The 20,614-nt window shown below is 48.3% G+C and overlaps 1 long non-coding RNA gene across 1 annotated transcript in view; it reads left to right on the top strand.

The window, feature by feature from the left end:
- Nucleotides 1–2,958: 2,958 nt before the first annotated feature.
- The window catches only part of LOC120919020, a 62,631-nt gene continuing 44,975 nt past the window's right edge, over nt 2,959–20,614 (top strand). The window contains exon 1 of the long non-coding RNA XR_005744505.1: nt 2,959–3,133. This is a non-coding gene — a long non-coding RNA (uncharacterized LOC120919020). The remainder of the gene's footprint in view (nt 3,134–20,614) is intronic.

The following is a 20,614-nucleotide window of genomic DNA, read 5'->3' as shown; positions in this document are numbered from 1 at the left end:
TTAAGGCTGCCCTCTAGGTGGTCTAAGCAATGTTAAGTATGGCCGTCGTTCCCGCGTCGAAATTTTAAATTTCACGTCGTTTGCGTAAGTCGTCCGTGAATGGCGCTGGACGCCATTTACGTTAACGTCGAAACCAATGACGTCCTAGCGACGTCATTTAGCGCAATGCACGTCGGGTAATTTGACGGATGCGCAATACGCTCGGCGCGGGAACGCGCCTAATTTAAATGGTGCCCGCCCCATTTGAATTAGGCGGGCTTGCGCCGAGCGGATTTACGTTACACCGCCAAGCTTTGTGAATCAGGCACTTACGCTGTAAACCTGCGGCGGTGTAACGTAAATGGGATATGTTACGCCGCCGCTGCGCAACGTAATTCTACCTGAATCTGGCCCTGGGTTTGAATTGTCTAAAGCAGTGTTTCTCAACTCCAGTTCTCAAGACGCCACAACAGGTCATGTTTTCAGGATTTCCCTTTAGATGAAACAGCTGTGGTAATTACTAAGGCAGTGAAACTGATCAAATCGCCTGTGAAAACGAATGGAAAGCCTGAAAACATGACCTGCTGGGAAGCCTTGAGTTGAGAAACCCTGCTCTAAGGCTACTTTCACACTGAAGCGCTGGCGGTAAAAGCCGCTATTTTTAGCAGCGTTTTACCGATTTGTTTCCTGCGATTTTCGGCCGCTCGCGTCGCGGTTTTAACCCCCGCAAGCGGCCAAATAAGGGTTAAAACTGCCCGCAAAAATGCCTCTTTGCCGCCTGGCTTTCACACGGAGACTGCAGGGCAGCAGTTTTTCAGGCGGTGTTTAGACGCTAAAACTGATTCCGTGTTAGTAAAAGACGATTCGCGCTTTTCTGTCTGTTACAGCGTGATGAATGTGCTTACTCCATTATGAACGGTAGTTTTACCACAACGAGCGTTCCCGTCTCATAACTTGCTTCTGAGCATGCGCAGGTTTTTTACGTCGTTTTAGCCCACACACGATCATTTTTTACAACCCGAAAAACGACATCGTTTAAAACGTCGTTAAAAAATGCAGCATGTTTGAAAAATAATTGTCGTTTTTCAGAACCTGAAAAATTATGTGTAGCCCACACACGATCATTTTAAATGACGTTTTTGAAATACTACGTTTTTTTCATGATGAAAAATGATCGTGTGTATGGAGATCAGGGCAGCCATCACAAATATTAGACAGGGCCCCCCTGGAGCAGAGAACCGGGGGGGGGGGGGGGGGCCTCCTTTCTCCTGCAGCGAGATGATAAGCGGGGGGAACTGACAAACAAAAAAGTCAAGTTGCTAAAGATGGGGGGTAGACAAAAATAAACTGGGGGGGGGGGGAGGGGTCGAGCCCCTGGCGCGAGTTTCGAATGGGGGAGGGTCAAACGAAAGAAAAAAAACAGGGGGCGTCCAGGCCCCTGGGGACCATCGGGCAAATCCGACGGTATAGCGCCGCTATTTTTAGCGGCGCTATACCGCCACCGCGGCTCCCGCCCCAGTGTGAAAGGGGCCTAAAGGTAAAAAAAATGTTCTTTAAAATAACAAACATGTCATACTTACCTCCACTGTGCAGTTCCTTTTGCACAGAGTGGCCCCGATCCTCCTCTTCTGGGGCCCCTCGGCGGCTGTCTCTGTTCCTCCCCGCAAGAACTCATCACATTCATGCGAGAGAGCTCGCATGGTGATGAGTCCTTGCGGGCGCGCTCCCGTGATACAGCGAGCGGCCATAGCCGCTCACTGTATCACTCGGCCCCGCCCCTCGGCGCGCCGCGTCACTGGATATGATTGACAGCAGCGCCAGCCAATGGCTGCTCTCAATCCATCCGCTCTAGCCAATCAGCGGGCAGGCTGAGCGGGGAAGAGGATCTCGGGACCGAGCGCGGGGCTTTCGAGGGGTCAGGTAAGTAAAACGGGGGCTGAGGGGGGGCGGCCTCATCAGATGTTTTTTCACCCTAATGCATAGATTGAATTAAGGTGACATTTTTTTTCCCTTTACAACTCCTTTAACTCTATCCAAATACGGGGAACCCTTTCATTTAAAAGATAAGTATGGGATTCGTTTTTTTATTTAAATCATACTTGCCTAGCTGGATGCAGCATCTATTCAATGCTGCATCTGTCCCCCGGCGGGTCTGAGGCCTAGTACACACGAGAGGATTTATCCGCGGATACGGTCCAACGGAGAGGATTTCCACGGATTTGGATCCGATGGAGTGTACTCACCATCGGATCGAAATCCCCTCGCGATGACGTGTCGCGCCGTCGCCGCGATGATGACGCGGCGGCGTGCACGACGCTGTCATAAAAGGAATTCCACGCATGCGTCAAATCATTACGACGCATGCGGGGGATCCCTTCGGACGGATCGATCCGGTGAGTCTGTACAGACCACCGGATCGATCCGCGGGAGCCAATTCAAGCGGATAGATTTGTAGACATGTCTACAAATTTTTATCTGCTGGAATTGGGAAATTTCCACGGATAAATATCTGCAGGAATGTACACACCATAGAATCTATCCGCTGAAAACGATCCGCTGAGATTTTTCAGCGGATGGATTCTATCGTGTGTACGGGGCCTAACACTGAGAAGGGAGCGATAAAACACCGCCAATCGCCCAGTTCTCAGTGCTCTTTGAGCAGAGAGCTGGTGACTGTCAGTCACCGCTCTCAACCCCCCTCCCCCTGTTCGCTTACTGGAGCGCTGAGCTGGCTGTAGAAGGGGCGGGAGTGCCTGGCTCAGGCTCTCTGTGGCTTGCTGGAAGGCTGAGCCGGGTACCAGTCAAGGCATGTGGGCGGATCCCAACCAGCTCTGTGACGTCAGCCGTTAGAGGGCTTTAGCCCGCTGTCTGCTGAAAACGGGTTGGCTGATCGAAAAACAAACAGAGCTACCCATAGCCAGCTTTCGTCTGTATTTTTCCGTAACACGTTCTCATGTTGTCTTTTATAGATCAGCCTCTGACTCCTGCCAGAAAGACTGAATGTTACAGCAATCCTTGTGAATGAAAAATGGGAAAAGGGAGCCTGAGGACATACTTTCTATTGCCTTCACCTGAAGGATGACATCATTCATCGGATGGTCCACTCAGGCCCAGTCACCCTTTCTTCATTGGAGCTGCCCTTTAATAATAGAAGGTACGCTTTGTTTGAGTTTTTTTTTTTTTTTTATCATACTGTTGTCACAAGTTGTAACAAGTAAAAAATGTATTCAAATGTAAAGTTAAATACGTTCACTTGATAAATAATCATATTTAAATGGCTACAGAAAAAAATATAATTTCACCCCTTCACGCCTGAGGGATAAAACAATTTTTAACGCTTAAGCCCAATTTTGCGACTTTGACATGTGTTAGTAAAACTGTACATATCCTCACAACTACTTTGTGCATCTAGGTGGATTAAACCATGTTTTTTTTGTTTTTTTTTCAGGACAAATTGGGCTTTTATTTGGTGGTAAATGGTAATAAAGATCTCCTAAAAAAAATTATCAAAAGAAAACTGGCCCCAAATATTACACATTTTTTATTTGATTTATTTAGCTATATATTTCTTGCTACTACCATAACCCACCACCAAAGAACAACCCAAAACAAATTCTCCTGCTCCTGACGATTGCAGCAATACCACATATGTGTATGTTAGTTGTTGTTTGTACCCGTAGTACAGCCCAGAAAACAATAGTGTGCATTTTACTTTTTTTATTATTATTATTATTATTATTATTATTGTTTTTTTTTATCCTATCTAAAACACACCAATACTAACACTGGCCCGAATTGCGCTCTATTTGCGGAGGCGCAGGGCAACGATTTTGCCCTGCGCCCCCGCAAATATTTTGCGCTGCCCTCGATTCACAGGAGCAGTAGCTCCGTAAATTGCGAGGGCGCGCCGGCAAAATTGCCCGGCGTAAGCGCGCGCAATGTAAATGATCCCGCCGGGGGCGGGAATCATTTAAATTAGGCGCGCTCCCGCGCCGAGCGTAGAGCGCATGCTCCGTCGGGAAACTTTCCCGACGTGCATTGCGGCAAATGACGTCATTTGCTTCAAAGTGAAGGTGAATGGCGTCCAGCGCCATTCACGATTCACTTACGCAAACGACGTAAAATTCGAACGTCGCGACGCGGGAACGCCGGGTATAGTTTAGCATTGGCTGCCCCTGCTATTAGAAGGGGCAGCCTTACGCTAAACACGCCGTACGGGCGAAGATCCTTGCAAACAGGCTCAACACTGTCATCACGGCCTTGGTCCATCCGGACCAGACGGGCTTTATGCCCGGTCGCGGCACCGATATTAATCTTCGCCGACTACATACTCACCTGGCGCTGGCGGGCCCTGATGACCCCGGAGTGGTGGCCTCACTCGATGCCGAGAAGGCTTTCGACTCGGTGGAGTGGGGCTATCTCTGGGCGGTTTTGTCGCGATTCGGTTTTGGTCCCCGTTTCCTGTCCTGGATACAAATGTTGTATGCTCACCCCAAGGCGCGTATTCGCACCAACGGGACCCTCTCTCCTTCCTTTTCCTTGGAGAGGGGGACCAGGCAGGGCTGCCCACTGTCACCGGCATTATTTGCCCTGGCTTTGGAGCCGCTAGCCGCGCACATCCGACGAGACCCGGGGGTCCGAGGGATTAAGGTGGGTCCTCTTGAGGAGAAACTCTCGCTCTATGCCGACGATGCCCTGCTATATTTGGCAGATGCCTCTGCATCCCTCCGTAATGCGCTGGCGCATTTTGAGACCTTTGGCCGTTTTTCGGGAGTGCGAATAAATTGGGACAAGTCGGTGTTGCTCCCGCTCCACCCCTCGCTGATGCGCACCGACACTCACACGTCTCTACGATGGGTGGACGAATTCACCTATCTGGGGGTAAGGGTGGGTCTTGAGTCGGGGTCATACATGGAGAAGAATATCCTCCCAACGCTAGACCACCTGACCAAACGCTGTGCGACGTGGCGTGCTCTCCCTCTCTCACCGGTAGGACGGGGAAACCTTATTAAAATGGTTATACTCCCCAAATTGCTATATTTCTTCCGCCAGACCCCTGTTATTATCCCGAAGTCTTTCTTTCGACGTCTGGACAGTATAGTAGTGTCGTTTGTGTGGGCGGGTAGCCCTCCCCGGGTTGCGAAACGCTCCCTCTATCTTCCTCTGTCCGGGGGTGGGTTGGCTCTTCCCAACTTTATTGCATACTATTGGGCGGCGGTCCTAGTGACGGTCCGGTGGTGGTTCTCTCAGCCACGACAGAACCCGGCGGTCACCCTAGAGGCGGCTGTCCTGGGATCCTACGCTGCCTTATCCAACCTGGTATTTCGGGGGCGTAAGGCCCACTCCTCCGTCACGGGGCCCATGGTGACAGTTATTCGGGTGTGGGCGACCTCCAGGGCTCGAATGTTGAAGCCCAACACTGTCTCCCCACACACCCCACTTTGGGGTAACCCTCTTCTCCCGCACCTGAACACGGTCCCCGACCCGGTGGTCTGGGCTCGGCGAGGCATCCTTACCCTCCGGCATATTATGCCGGGGGGCGTGGTTATGCCCTTTCAGGAGCTGAGCCGGCTCCACAAGGTTCCATCCTCCCTCGCTTTTCGGTATGCGCAGCTCAGGCACGCACTCGCGGCCCAATTCCCGGAACCGGTGACGCTCGAGTCGGATTCGATTGAGCGCCTCCTGATTTCGGGGGTCATGGGGAAGCCCCTTTCGTCCCTATACCTGCGTTTCACAGTGGCGTACGACACGAACACGGTGGGGGTCCTGGCCAAATGGACTGCTGACATCCCGGATCTAGACGAGGAGATTTGGGAGGACTGTGTCTCTTCCTTTCTTCCGTCTATGATTGCCTCTAGAGACCGATTCATACAACTAAAATTTTTGCACCGGGCCTACTACACCCCGCAGAGACTGGCTAAGATCTACCCCTCTAGGAGCCCCAGGTGCACTAGGTGCCTGGGGGATACGGGCTCGTTCCTTCATATGGTCTGGTCCTGCCCCGGGCTGGCCTCATATTGGGGGGGGGTGGCGGAGGTCCTAGCGGACCGAAGTGGTGTAGAATTTGTGCTGGACCCGAAAGTGTTCCTCCTTAGCTACCTGGGCGAGGTTGAGGGGGACCGATACACCAAACTGAGCATCACCTTTGCACTATTCTATGCCAGAAGAGAGATCCTGCTTCGATGGCGGGGTACCGAGCTCCCCACAGTGTCCTCTTGGCTCGCTACGATTCATAGGGTTCTCCCACTGTATAAGTTAACGTATGAAAGCAGAAACTGTCCAGCGAAATTTGAAAAAATCTGGTCGAACTGGATTGATTCTCCCACCTTATCTGTTGATGGTCCCCCTGTGATGGCTCCTGACTGAGAGGTCTGGTGGGTGGGTGGGTGGCTGTCCCCCCCCCCCCGCCCTTCTCCTCGTTGTCCCCCCCCCTCCTCTATCCACCTCTTTCCCTCGCATCGGGTGCGGGGGGGACACCCGGGGGGTGGTTGCCTACAGGGGTGTGCCTCGAACCTGGCTACTGTATTACTTGTGGTATATGCCCCGGGAACTGTGTAACTGATCTGCTATCTTGCCATAGATGTATTATCTAGCCGCTGAAATGCTTTGACTTTGTGCAATCATGCTGTTGCCTCTGTGACTTGTACTGTCATTGATTTGTATGTGTGTTTGTCGTCTGTCTTCAAAAAATAAAAAACTTTTACTGTAAAAAACACGCCGTACGGAAACGACGTAACTTGCGTACGCAGGGGGCGCGCAACATTGTGAATCGGCGTAAGTATGCAGTTTGCATACTATACGCTGACCACAATGGGAACGCCCCCTAGCGGTCATCGCAAGAATGCAGCCTAAAATCTGCGTGGCATAAGAGCCTTATGCCACGCAGATTTTAGGCTGCAGTCGGCGTAACAAGTTCTCTGAATCAGGAGAACTCATTACGCCGGCGCAAGTCAGCAATTGCGCTGCGTAACTATGGTTACGCAGGCGCAATTGCTTACTGAATCTGGGCCACTGATCCTAATTAAAAAAAAAAAAAACACACCAATACTAACACTGATACTAAAAAAAAATAAAAAAAACAACTCATGTACAAAAAATACTGGGCCGGATTCAGATACCTGAGCGTATCTGTCCGGCCGGCATACATTACGCCGCTGTAACTTTGGGCGCAAGTTCCGTATTCAGAAAGAACTTGCGCCCTAAGTTACGGCGGCGTAGCGTATGTGTGCCGGCGTAAGCCCGCCTAATTCAAATGGGGATGTTGGGGGCGTGTTTTATTCAAATTTGGCTTGACCCCACGTATTTTACGTTTTTTTTTAACGGCGCATGCGCCGTTCGCGAAAACATCCCAGTGCGCATGCTCGAAAATCCGCCGCAAAACGTCATTGCTTTCGACGTGAACGTAAATTACGTCCAGCCCTATTCGTGCACTTTCAGTGCAATTTCAAGTGTACTTTGCACTTGTAGTTTGCACTTGGTGCAAAGTGTATTTGCCTTTAGTAAATAACCCCCTTTGAGACATTAAAGGGGTTGTAAAGGTAATTTTTTTCCCCTAAATAGCTTCCTTTACCTCAGTGCAGTCCTCCTTTACTTACCTCATCCTTCCATTTTGCTTTTAAATGTCCTTATTTCTTCTGAGAAATCCTCACTTCACTGTTCTTCTGTCTGTAACTCCACACCGTAATGCGAGGCTTTCTCCCTGGTGTGGAGAAAGCCTCTTGAGGGGGGAGGAGGCGAGCAGGAGTGTCAGGATGCCCACTAACACACAGCTCCTTTCTCTATCTGCAAAGTAGAGAGTGTCCTGACTTGCCTGCTCGCCCCCTCCCCCCTCAAGAGGCTTTCTCCACACCACGGAGAAAGCCTCACATTACTGTGTGGAGTTACAGACAGAAGAACAGGAAGTGAGGATTTCTCAGAAGAAATAAGGACATTTAAAAGCAAAATCGACGGGGATGAGGTAAGTGAAGGAGGACTGCACTAAGGTATAGGAAGCTATTTAGGGGATTTTTTTTACCTTTACAACCCCTTTAAGCCATGCTCCTATACTATACATGGTCATAGGGGAATTTCATCATTTCCATGTTTTATCAGCCTTTGGGAGCCAGCTGCAGCTGCCGTTTTTATAAAATGGCCAAGAGACGGCCGCACACCAAAACTCACGGACCGGGCAAGGAGGGCATTAATCAGAGAGGCACAGAGGCACAGAGACCTGAGGTAACCCTGGAGGAGCTGCAGAGTTCCACAGCAGAGACTGGAGTATCTGTACATAGGAAGACAATAAGCCGTACGCTCCATAGAGTTGGGCTTTATGGCAGAGTGGCCAGAAGAAAGCCATTACTTTCAGCAAAAAACAAAATGGCACGTTTTGAATTTGCGAAAAGGCATGTGGGAGACTCCCAAAATGTATGGAGGAAGGTGCTCTGGTCTGATGAGCCTAAAATTGAACTTTTTGGCCATCAAAGAAAATGCTATGTCTGGCGCAAACCCAACACATCACAGCACCCAAAGAACACCATCCCCACTGTGAAACATGGTGGTGGCAGCATCATGCCTTGGGGATGTTTTTCAGCAGTCGGGACTGGGAAACTGATCAGAGTTGAGGGAAAGATGGATGGCTCTAAATACATTGCTATTGCTTGCCCTATTCCCTGACCGACTTATTGCAGTTCCCTATTTGATTTTGAACAACTTTTTACTAATTTTGACCACTTTTATAAATTAAAAATATACCGTATATACTCGAGTATAAGCCGACCCAAATATAAGCCGAGGCAACTAATGTTACCACAAAAAAATGGGAAAACTTATTGACTCGAGTATAATCCTAGGGTGTCCATGCATGCCTCACTGTGCCCATCTGCATGCCTCACTGTGCCCATCTGCATGCCTCACTGTGCCTCACTGTGCCCATGCCTCACTGTGCCCATGACTAGACTTACGTTTAACATGGGATTATATAGAAGGGGTGCCTGGCTTTGAAAAATCTGTGCTCCACAGCTGTAGGTCCCCCAGACAGTACACTTGTAGAGGAGAACTGGGGCTACATGTGTGCCAAGTTTGAGGTCCAGGGGACCTACGGCTGGCCGGTACCGGGTCCCCAAAGTTACCCGAGAAATTACCATTTAACATGGGACTCTATGGAAGGGGTGCCCGACTTTGAAAAATCGGTGCTCCCCGGCTGTAGGTCCCCCGGACAACATACTTTGCACACTTGTAGAAGAAGAGTGGGGCTACATGTGTGACAAGTCAGGGGATCTACGACCGGCCGGTACCAGGTCCCCAAAGTCTGGGAGATCAAGTGCAAGAAGGTGACTCGAGTATAAGCCGAGGGGGGCATTTTCAGCACTAAAAAATGTGCTGAAAAACTCGGCTTATACTCGAGTATATACGGTAACAATGAAATGCTGGGAAAAGAATAAGATATATCTTTTATCAGTACAAATTTGATCTGACCTAGTTCTGATTACTATTCCAGAAAAAAATAGCTGTAACCAGTAGCAACCAGTCAGTTGCTAGCATTCCTTTTCAAATCTGCTTTGCGCAAACAGCAGGAGAGCTGTCCTTTTGATTTTCGTCACACGTGAGAATGAACAACCAGCGATCTCATAAACATAAAAGTGTGTCCGCCTCTTCAGTTATGTAAGGGGCAGGTGCACTGTTAAACATGTAGGCATTTGGCCCTCTGGGCACTGTATGCATTAGGAAGGGTTGGTGTTAAAAACGATGTTCTTCTGCAAGGTCTGCAGGAACGATTCATCCCTGGGGGGGGGGGGGGGGGAGCGTGACGTCAGTGAAAGACGCTCTCCTTTTTTACCTCTCAAAGGTTATAAGAAAGCTAATGCAAATCACACAAGCGGCATTTACCTAGAGAATTTGGGATTTTTTATAAGATGGGAGCGCTGCAAGCAATGGTTAGGTACAAGGGTGGTAACCCAACAGTGACCATCATGTTTAGCTTCTTTCATCGATGTTCAAATATTGTCCTTATCACTTGACGCTCCCTTCTAGATTGTAAGCTCTAACGAGCAAGGCCCCTCTGATTCCTCCTGCATTGTAACTTTACTGTCTGCCCTCATGTTGTAAAGCGCTGCGTAAACTGTTGGTGCTGTATAAATTTTGAATAATAATAAAGGGAACTGTCAGAATAGGAGAGTATGGGAACTGCCATTCCTAACATGCTTTTAAAGGTTCTAGGTCCAGGACTGTCATTTATCTCTCTGCCTTACTAATTAGTGAGTCACTGACACGGAACAAGCAATGCAATACGAAGGATTCCTATGATTCTGATTGCGTGCTTGTTCCAGGTCAGCAACTCTTGAAGTAGTGAAGCACAAATTGAGATGACAGCGCCTTCAAGAACTAGTCATCAATGGCAAACTCCATATTTCTCTTATGACAGAAGAGATAACTAATGTTAGATTCTCACAGCCCAGTGTTGCCAACCGTCAGTATTTTTACGGACAGTTTGTAAAAACAGGCATTTTTTTCCCCCGTTCGTAAAATGTCCGTAGTTGTGGGAATGTGCCAGTAAAAATAGCCAAGATCGGTTCGGCTTGGAACTGAGCATGGAGATTGGAGGCAGGGGGTGATGGTGGCTGCGGTGGCACCGCAGAGGGGGTGTTAGTGGCAGGGGGTGATTGGAGGCAGGGGGTGATGGTGGCTGCGGTGGCACCGCAGAGGGGGTGGAGGCAGGGGGTGTTAGTGGCAGGGGGTGATTGGAGGCAGGGGGTGTTAATGGCACCGCAGAGGGGGATGGTGGCACCGCAGAGGGTGGGGGATGGAGACAGGGGTTGTTGGTGGCACCGCAGAGGGGGATGGAGGCAGGGGGCCTGGGGGAGATTGGAGGCAGGGGGAGTTTGGGGCACCGCAGAGGGGGGTGAAGGCAGGGGGTGTTGGTGGCAGAGGGGGATGGAGGCAGGGGGTGATGTGACTAAATAATTTGCCCTTATTAAATAATAAAAATATGTTTTCTTTATCGTACATCACGGGACACAGAGCTGCTTAGTAATAACTATGTGGGTTATATATCCTACCTTCAGGTGCTGGACACTGGTGTAATCAACCAAACAGGAAGTCCCCTCCCTATATAACCCCTCCCATACTGGGAGTACCTCAGTTTTTTCATCAGTGTCTAAGGTGTTGGTCACGAATGAACATGTGCTCTGAGGAGCTCCACTGGAGGGATCCATGCTGGATTTAAGAAGCCTCCATAAAATCCGGATCCGTCCAAGGTGCTTCATAGCCAAAGTGGACGGTACCCGGGCCTCGGTATGAAGAACGAGGTTTTGCCTATAATGCTTCTCTCTGAGAGCTGGACCCTGGGTTCCAGAACATTGGTCGATACCAAAGACCAAATGTTTTTCTGTTGCCAGGGTGCTATATAGGTCCAGGGGAGAGGTGACCTGCTATGGACCCCAGTCCCTGAAGGTCTGAGACGAAGCCCACGGTGAGGGGTGAAGGCTGGGCCTCTTGCTTTGCAACACCCTGCAGCGTGGACAGGTAAGTGGAGGGTCTGCGGGACTTGGTCCGTCAGCAGGTTCTCCATTAAGGGGACTATGGGTAAGCCTATATTATGCTGCTATGCATGGGCATATCCACCACTATGTCTGTTGAGACAGGATGGTTTGTTTTGTAACCCATACTTTTCCCCTGCCTGGCTCTAGTGGTCTGTTGGGCTAACAGGTACAAGGTGCATTATGGAGGTGAAGCAGTAAAGCTTACTGGCCTGAGGACTTTGGTCGGCCTGGGTGTTCCTCGGGTCCCCCCTGCAGCGTGGTCTCCATCCCTGGCTGCAGCTCCCCCTCAGCAGCCCGCCGCGGACCGCGCGGTCACGCGCGCACATACACGTGTGTTATATAGGCGTGGAGCGGCAGGGGTGAGCCAGGCAGCGTGCGGCATCTCTTCAACAATAGAGGCACAACGGCGGTGGTGGAGGAGACACAGAGCGCGCGGTTCCAGAGGCTGTCAGCGCCTTTGACTCCTTAGGAGTTTTTCAGGTTTGGTGGACCCAGGTACCCTAAATGCAACCTGTTCAGGGGCTGAGAGCCCAAGTCTGGACACATTATTTGGAGTACCTGCCTTTAGCCTCCTCCCCCAAAAACAGGTCTCACTAGTTCCAGTTTTCTGGTGGAAGCTTCAGCCCATAGGCAGCTCCACAAGTATTCCTAAGTAGTTGTTTTCACTACATAAGGGAAGACTTTATTGTGGCCTAAGATTCCTGTCGATCTGTATTGAATACAGAGGAAGTACCTCGGGGCACCAGGAGTCTCCCCGTAAAGGGGGGTTCAGGGGTAGGAAGGGGTATCACCACCTGAATCTGGTGGTTCTTTATCATACTTGCATGATACTATCCTCCCCTGTAGAGACTTAAAGCGGGGGTTCACCCTATCGCCGAAAAAAAAAACATTTTTTTTTCTTTTACCTTAAAATCAGGCATTGTAGCGCGAGCTACAGTATGCCTGTCCCGAATTTTTTACCCCCGTACTCACCTTGTAGTCGTCCATCGAAGATACCGGGGAATGGGCGTGCCTATGGAGACGGAGGATGATTGACGGCCGGCTCTGGCGCGTCGCGCTTCTCCGGAAATAGCCGAAATAGGCTTGGTCTTCACGACGCGTGCGCATAGCCTGTGCGCAGGCGCCGTGAAGAGCCGAGACCTACTCCGGCTGTCTTCGGGGAAAGTGACGTGCCAGGGCCGGCCGTCAATCATCCTCCCTCTCCATAGGCACGCCCATTCCCCGCGGGAGCCGAAATCTACGATGTCCGAGTACAAGGTGAGTACGGGGTTAAAAAAATCGGGACAGGCATACTGTAGCTCGCGCTACAATGCCTGTCTCGATGGTAAAATGTGTCGGGGGGGTGAACTACCGCTTTAAGACGGCTCACAGAATGAGCTATCAGCCCTGTCAGGCGTTGAGCCTCCCCCAACATTGCAGCACTCTGCATATGTTTTGTTGCAGCATTTATGGGTCTATAAGAGGTTAACTGCTATATTCACAGCATCCTCACAAGCAGAAGACAGGGTGTGTCCCTTTCCCTGCTCTAATTCCTCAAACCAGGGGATTGGAAGACCTAAGGATGAAGGTTCACTGTCAGAGAACAGATAACAGGTGTCAGCCTAAATGAGGAGAAAACTATCAGAAGCCACAAGCTCTGGTTGCAGCTGCAGTCTTTTTAGAGATTCAAGTTGCATATAACTTCCCTCAGCCTAGAGAGCCTCTGTCTCTATAAAGTCCTCATCCGGGTGTTGGCTTCAGGCTAACCGAGTACACAACTGGGGGGTGCACAGTTGCTGCTGTGCACATGGCTAACGCTGCAGGTTGCGGAGTCACACATTTGCAGAGCATAACTGCCTCTTTACCAGTCCGCATTTTTGCATGAAATACATGAGTTTGAAATGTTCAAAATGCATGTGGGGTAAAGACAGGTAACAAAGCATGTTTTATTGTTGATTACATAAATATACATGTTTTTTTGTTTGTATGATTTTACATGGTCACATAAGGGCGTTTAATCACAGCAAAGTGCCTAAAATCGCATAAAATGCTTAAAGTGCATAAAGATGCAGGATCTCACATGGTTACCTGATAACACGAGTCCTCGATTATCCAAGGATGTTTGGTCACACAGAGAGGCTTGTTTCCACAGGAATACCTAAAATCGCATAAAGATGCTGGAGTGCATAAGGATGCGGAATCACACATGGTTACTTGATAACCCGAGTCCTTGATTTCCCAAGGATATTTGGTCAACCAGAGAGGCTTGTTTCCACAGGAATGCCAAAAATCGCATAAAGATGCTGGAGTGCATAAAGATGCAGGGTCACACATGGTTACCTGATAATTCGAGTCCTTGATTACCCAAGGATATTTGGTGACACACAGAGGCTTGTTTCCACAGAAATGCCTAAAATCGCATAAAGATGCTGGAGTGCATAAAGATGCGGGATTACACATGGTTACCTGATAATTCGAGTCCTTGATTACCCAAGGATATTTGGTCACACAGAGAGGCTTGTTTCTACAGAAATGCCTAAAATCGCATAAAAATGCTGGAGTGCATAAAGATGCGGGATCACACATGGTTATCTGATCGCCCGAGTCCTGGAATACTCAGGCAGGTTTGGTCACACAGAGAGCCGCAGAAATGCTAAAATCGCATTAAAATGCTTAATTGCATAAAGATGCTGGATCGTACAGGGGTGCTCGATCATACAAGAATCCTTGGTCACACAAGGGTACTTGTCCGCACAGGAGTCCTTAAGATGCATAGATGTTGGATCGCATGAAAATTGCTGAATCGCATAAGGATGCATGTTTGCCTAAATTTTGCGTTATGAGGCATGATAATTAGGTTTTCTTAATTATACAGGATTCCTTGGCCTTACATAGGAATTCGGGTCTGCAGGGGTGCATGTTGTGCAATGCTGCATAACACGTTCATAGCGCATACTTGGTTGCAAGATGCTTATTCATAGCTCACATGCTATATGTATATGTGTATGCAGCACGCCCCCTTTTATGTTTTTTGCCGAAAACATATTTGCATGATTCATATTTCCATGTACACACGCTGCCATAGAGGCATGTGGCCTTTGAAAGCTGGCCACATGCACATATGAGCCATTTGCAGGTGTGTTTATTTACGAGGGGCTAGGGCCCGCGTCTACCTAAGGGCCCAGGGTATAGCAGTAATGGCATACCGAGGCAAGCTCCTGCTGACAGATCAGTCGGTAGCATGGCTGGGCCTTGGGGAGTCCAGCATGGTTAAATATCTGGAACTCCTGGTTTAGGATCCCAGTCTAGTGGGAATATGCTGGCTTCATTCAGAGACAGTTCCCTATGCTCAGTTTTAATCAAGGCTGATATAGACATTTTGCGGTCGGCCTGGAACAAGTGGATCCTAACCTAGCATTATCCTAGGAGTCTGGTCCCTGGGATATGCTGAAATTTCAGTTGAGGGGGTTTGACTGAATGATTGACAGAAGGGAAGATCCTTCATACCCTTTACCTGGGAGCAGGTTGCGAGGGCTGGCCTCTAAGGATAGAATCCAGGCCTGGAAGAGACCACGACACAGGGAAGGTGGTCATGCTTCAATGGAGCTTTATCTGTCAGCCTTCTAGAGCTGCGGATGGAGCATCTGGCTTAAGGGCCTGAATGTTTAAAGGGTTGCTCTGTCTGAATACAATCTGACAGTGCCTCTCTGGTGGTTTTTCTTTATTTACCAGGGAGGAGCTTGGGCCTGGCCTATTGTCAATCGTCAATTCATGGAATACTAGATTGGCAGGCGATTCGCTTGAGCCGTCTACGATTAGGTCCGGGGGATTAACCTCTACACCCCAACTTGTTTCTGACCAAATGTCACAGAAACGGTACCCTGTTCTTAGGGGGTATTGGTCCAGGTTCAGCAAGAAATTGAACAACTTTGTGGCAAGGACAAAGGATCCACCAACATGCGGAACAGATGTGTTGGTGATCCTGGGGGACCAGTCATCGCTGGTTAGGTGTTTTCTCCCCCCAAGGCCTCAACTTTCGTGGCGTCCATGCTACACCAGAAGAACGGAAGCTGACCTAACTGCTCCGGCATAGCCCATGCGACCTAACTGTGCAGGCACAGCAGAAGTGATCGTATAGGAACCAGGGCTGCTTACGGCTTGTCCAGGCCTGCTTTGCAGGGTTACATCCTGTCTTGCATACAGGGGTATTAATTGTCTGGCTGTTATAGCCCGCATTCTGGAGGATCTGGGTTTCAGAATCAGCGGCAATTACCTTGATTCATACAGGAGAGCTGGCCTCCAGGACCAGATATCCTAGGATCTGGAAGGCCCATGTTCCTGGAGTGAAACCAAGGGGTGGCATCCTTGGTAGTATGTCTCAAGTAAGAGTCTTGCCTTCCTACATTGGTAAGGAGATGGAGCTAGCCTTAAGTTCCATCAATGATCCAATCTCTGCCTTGTCAATATTTTCAAGGGTCGCTTGTGTCACACTCTTGATCCGGGCCGTTATACAAGGGGTGACGGGTATAAGTCCGCCAGTTAGGTCACCCTTAGGCTCGAAAGATTGGATCTAGGTGTGTCAGCTTACAGGGTCGGCACCTTGGGCTGATGCGCCATACTCCCGTCATTCTTCTAAAGAAGGAATTGGTGTTCTTGTTTGCAGTTGCATCTGCAAGAAAGTATTGGCAACTATCTTTGTATAGAGCCATACTTAATTATTTGCACAAGAAGGGTGATGTTAAATTCTCACCCAACCTTAGTTACTAGAAGGATCTAGTGTTCTTTTGAATCCAAGATATTTTTGCCTTCCTTTTTCAAAACCTTGGTCCGCGGAAGGAAGGTTATTGCTTTTCTTTCAATAGAGATGAGAGCAGTTAACAATCTATCTGAAGGTTTTCAGATATAGAAAGCTGGCGTTTTATGGTGCTACCAGAAGACCCTAGATATGGGCAGGCAGTATTCAGATCAGCTATTAAGATGGTCTCTATCTCTCTCCCTCTCGTAAGAAGGGTCAAGCCCTAGCTGAAGCAGCTACTCGGATACGGAAAGCTGAGAGGTTTGCGCTGCCAGAAGGCCCCAGGAAAGGGCAGGCAACGTCTAATTCAACTATTTTCAATGTTGATTCATCAGGTTATTATTCAGGCTTGTGGTTTATAGAGTGGGATTCCCCCTGGCTTTTTTCAGGGGCTCCCTACCAAGATAGTAATCGCTTGGCGAGATGCATTACCAAGCCTTTATAACTCAGATTTGCAGGGCCGCAACTTGGTCGTCTGTGCTTACGTTCATGAATTCCTATCGGGTGAACATAAGACGGCAGGAGGACGCAGTCTTTTGGCGCAGTATGCTGCAGGCAGCATTATAAGTCCTCTCATGGCGGTCTGCGTTGTTGGTGTCTCCCTCCCCTCAGTAGGCATTCCTATGGGACATCCCACATAGTTATTACTAAGCAGCTCTGTGTCCCGTGATGTACGATAAAGAAAATAGGATTTTTAAATACAGCTTACCTGTAAAATCCTTTTCTTGGAGTACATCACGGGACACAGAGCTCCCGCCCCTCTTGTTTGGGGATATTGGGACACTTATTGCTTTGCTACAAAAACTGAGGTACTCCCAGTATGGGAGGGGTTATATAGGGAGGGGACTTCCTGTTTGGTTGATTACACCAGTGTCCAGCACCTGAAGGTAGGATATATAACCCACATAGTTATTACTAAGCAGCTCTGTGTCCCGTGATGTACTCCAAGAAAAGGATTTTACAGGTAAGCTGTATTTAAAAATCCTATTTTTTCACCTTAATATCTACCTTAAATCACATTGCTATTTGCCTAGCGTACTTGTTTGTAGCCTAAATACTGAAATTTGCACCTAAAAATGTAATTTAGTAACTTTTGTGAAATGCCAGTAAAAAGGCGGCTGCGCCAGTAAATTTCGGGTGTCGTGCCAGTAAATTTCAATTTGGTAGGTTGGCAACACTGTCACAGCTTCGGATGCAGATGTCATCAGGCATATAGCACATGAGTGACTTCAAGCTCTCCTGGAACAGGGGTTTACCAAGACAAGTGCTGAAAATAAAGATAAACCAGTCACAACATACTAATACATCATACTATTTACCCACTTAAGACCCGGACCTTTATTCAGCTATAGGACCCGGCCAGTTTTTGCGATTCGGCACTGCGTCGCTTTAACTGACCATTGCGCGGTCGTGCGACGTGGCTCCCAAACAAAATTGGCGTCCTTTTTTTCCCACAAACAGAGCTTTCTTTTGGTGGTATTTGATCACCTCTGCGGTTTTTATTTTTTGTGCTATAAACAAAAATAGAGCGACAATTTTGAAAAAAATTCAATATTTTTTACTTTTTGCTATAATAAATATACCCCAAATATATATATATATATATATATATATATATATATATATATATATATATATATATATATATATATATATATATATATAAAAAAAAAATTCCTCAGTTTAGGCCGATACGTATTCTTCTACCTATTTTTGGTAAAAAAAATCAAAATAAGCGTTTATCGGTTGGCTTGCGCAAAATTTATAGCATTTACAAAATACGGGATAGTTTTATTGCATTTTGATTAATTATTTTTGGCTGTACAGGTACGTCCCCTTTAATTTGCGCCGCCGGCGGCTCGCAAATTAAAGGGGACGTACCTGTATAGCCATTTGCGCAGCCATGCCATTCTGTTGACGTACATCGTCGTGCGCCAGTCGGGAATCGTTTAAAACCACACGTGAGGTATTGCCGCGAATGTTAGAGCGAGAGCAATAATTCTAGCACCTCCTCTGTAACTACGAACTGGTAACCTGTAAAGATTTTTAAAGCGTCGCCTATGGAGATTTTTAAGTACCGAAGTTTGGCTCCATTCCACAATTGTGCGCAATTTTAAAGAGTGACATGTTAGGTATCTATTCACTCGGTGTAACATCATCTTTCGCATTTAGTGTTTTTTTTTTATATTTAACTCCTGAAAGTGTTTGTTTTTTTATTTATTTTTATTGCGTTTGAAAAATTCCTGCGCAAATACAGTGTGACATTAAAAATAGCAACAACCACCATTTTATTCCCTAGAGTCTCTGCTAAAAATATATATCATGTTTGGGGGTTCTGAGTTATTTTCTAACAAAAAAAATGATGATTTTTACATGTAGGGAGAGGAGTGCCGGATTTGGCCCAGTAGGGAAGTGGCCAGCAGTATCTCTTCTTGCGGAGTCACCTAAGATGCTGGACTATTCCTTGGACAATCTTACCTTGCATCTTGTCTCTGGTGAACCTTGAACTCTTTGCTCCTCCCATGAACTTCCTATTTAGGTCATGCCTTTGCACTTCCTGTTTGCCTGATTATTGTGCTCTCTCCAGCCAATATCTCACTCTTGTCAGATCTGCCGCCGCCTGCATTATTGCTAACACTTGTTACTGACCTTTGGCTTCTGCCTCAACTACACTTCCGCTTGATCCCAACCTAAAACCACTTGTTACTGACCTTTGCCTTGTTTGCTGACTACGCTTCTGCTTGATCTTCACCTGCTACTGGACCCCGGCTTGCTCACTTCTTGGTGGGGTAATCCTGAGGACCTCAACCTGATACTAACACGTGTCTAAACCCATCTCCACTATCTGGTGAATACCGGTTAGTGCTGAGACCTTGCACCTCGGATGAGTCTGCATCATCCTCCTGGGTGACCGGCTTTTTTACTTCTACTGCTGGTCGGGGGAAACCTCTCAATTTTTATAGCTACTGATCTCCAAGCCTGAACCCTGACCATGACACTGTAACCCTGTGTGAGCTCACCTCTTGTTCGGGCGATCCTGAGGACTGTGACCTGGTACTAATGTGCAGCACAACCCATCTTCACTATCAGGAGCTCTACTGTGTACCAATTAGTGCTTAGACCCCGCACCTCGGATGAGCTTGCGTTATACGCCAGGGTGACCTGCTTGTATACTTATCCTGCAAGTTGGTGGGAGCATCTCCACTTCTATAGCTACTGGTCTCCGAGATACTACTCTTCATTCTACATCATACAATAGTATTTGGATCCCCTGGTTTGTGTGGTCTCTGTTTGATGTACCCCCTGCGCTTCCTATTGGGAACCCCCTAGAGCACAGGTGTCAAACACAAGACCCGCTGGCTGAATCCGGCCCTCCAGGCCATTTCATGTGGCCCTCGCACCTCACCTGCAGCTACAGGAGAGCTCCAGCCCTCCACTGGTCCTCCTCCAGACCCTTACTTTCTGCTTTCAAGCAATGCATCCAGCTTCTTCCCAGCAGCAGCATAAGGAAAGTAGGGTACACTGTGATGTAAGGGAGAGTGGGGGACTCAACTTCTGATGGTGGGGGGGCTCTTGACATTTAATGTAAGGGGAGGGGATGCGCTGGACAATCTAATCTTACAGAAACAACCGACCCCTTTGAGAGCAATCATAATGCTGATGTGGCCCACAATGAAATTGAGTTTGAGACCCCTGCCCTAGAGGTTTATAGTTCGGTGCAGGCATTGATTACATGCTATACCTGTGCTATTCTCCTAAGGAAGCAGCATCTGTTAGCTGCCAAATGCGTAGAGTGTCTCTATATCCCCCCTTCAATATATAGCTATGTGAATATAACCATATCATATTGTAGATCTCCTCAGCAACTATAAATCCATCCCAACAACTATAGATCCCCACAGCAACAATAGATTTCCCTAGCAACAACAGATCCCTCCCAGCAACAATAGATCAACCCCAGTAACAATAAATCTTCCAGTATCCAGCATCAATAGACTCTCCAGCAGCCAGCAACATTAGACACCCCCCCCCCAACAGTAGATTATCCCATCAACAGCAATAATAGATCCTCCCCCAAGCGACAGTAGAGCCCCCAGCAGGCAGCATCAATAGATCAGTGATCTACTGATCCCTTTCATTGGGCAGAGCTGTCTTAATGCAAGGGCACACCTGGGCACTGCCCAGGGGCCCCATCTGCATGGGGGGCCCCTGCACTTTCCCCAAAGCAGCTGATCCTTGAGCCCACGCTGCCCCGAAATTGGGGGCCCCATGATGGCACTGAGAATGATGGATACACAGTCTGCCTCCTACCTACTTGATGTCTGTTTACCTTCACTGTCATCAT

Source organism: Rana temporaria, chromosome 12 (genome assembly GCF_905171775.1).
Source record: "Rana temporaria chromosome 12, aRanTem1.1, whole genome shotgun sequence".
In the NCBI taxonomy this organism is placed as follows: Eukaryota; Metazoa; Chordata; class Amphibia; order Anura; family Ranidae; genus Rana; species Rana temporaria.
The sequence above is the reverse complement of the archived record's forward strand: the minus strand, read 5'-3'. Positions and strand labels throughout refer to the sequence as shown.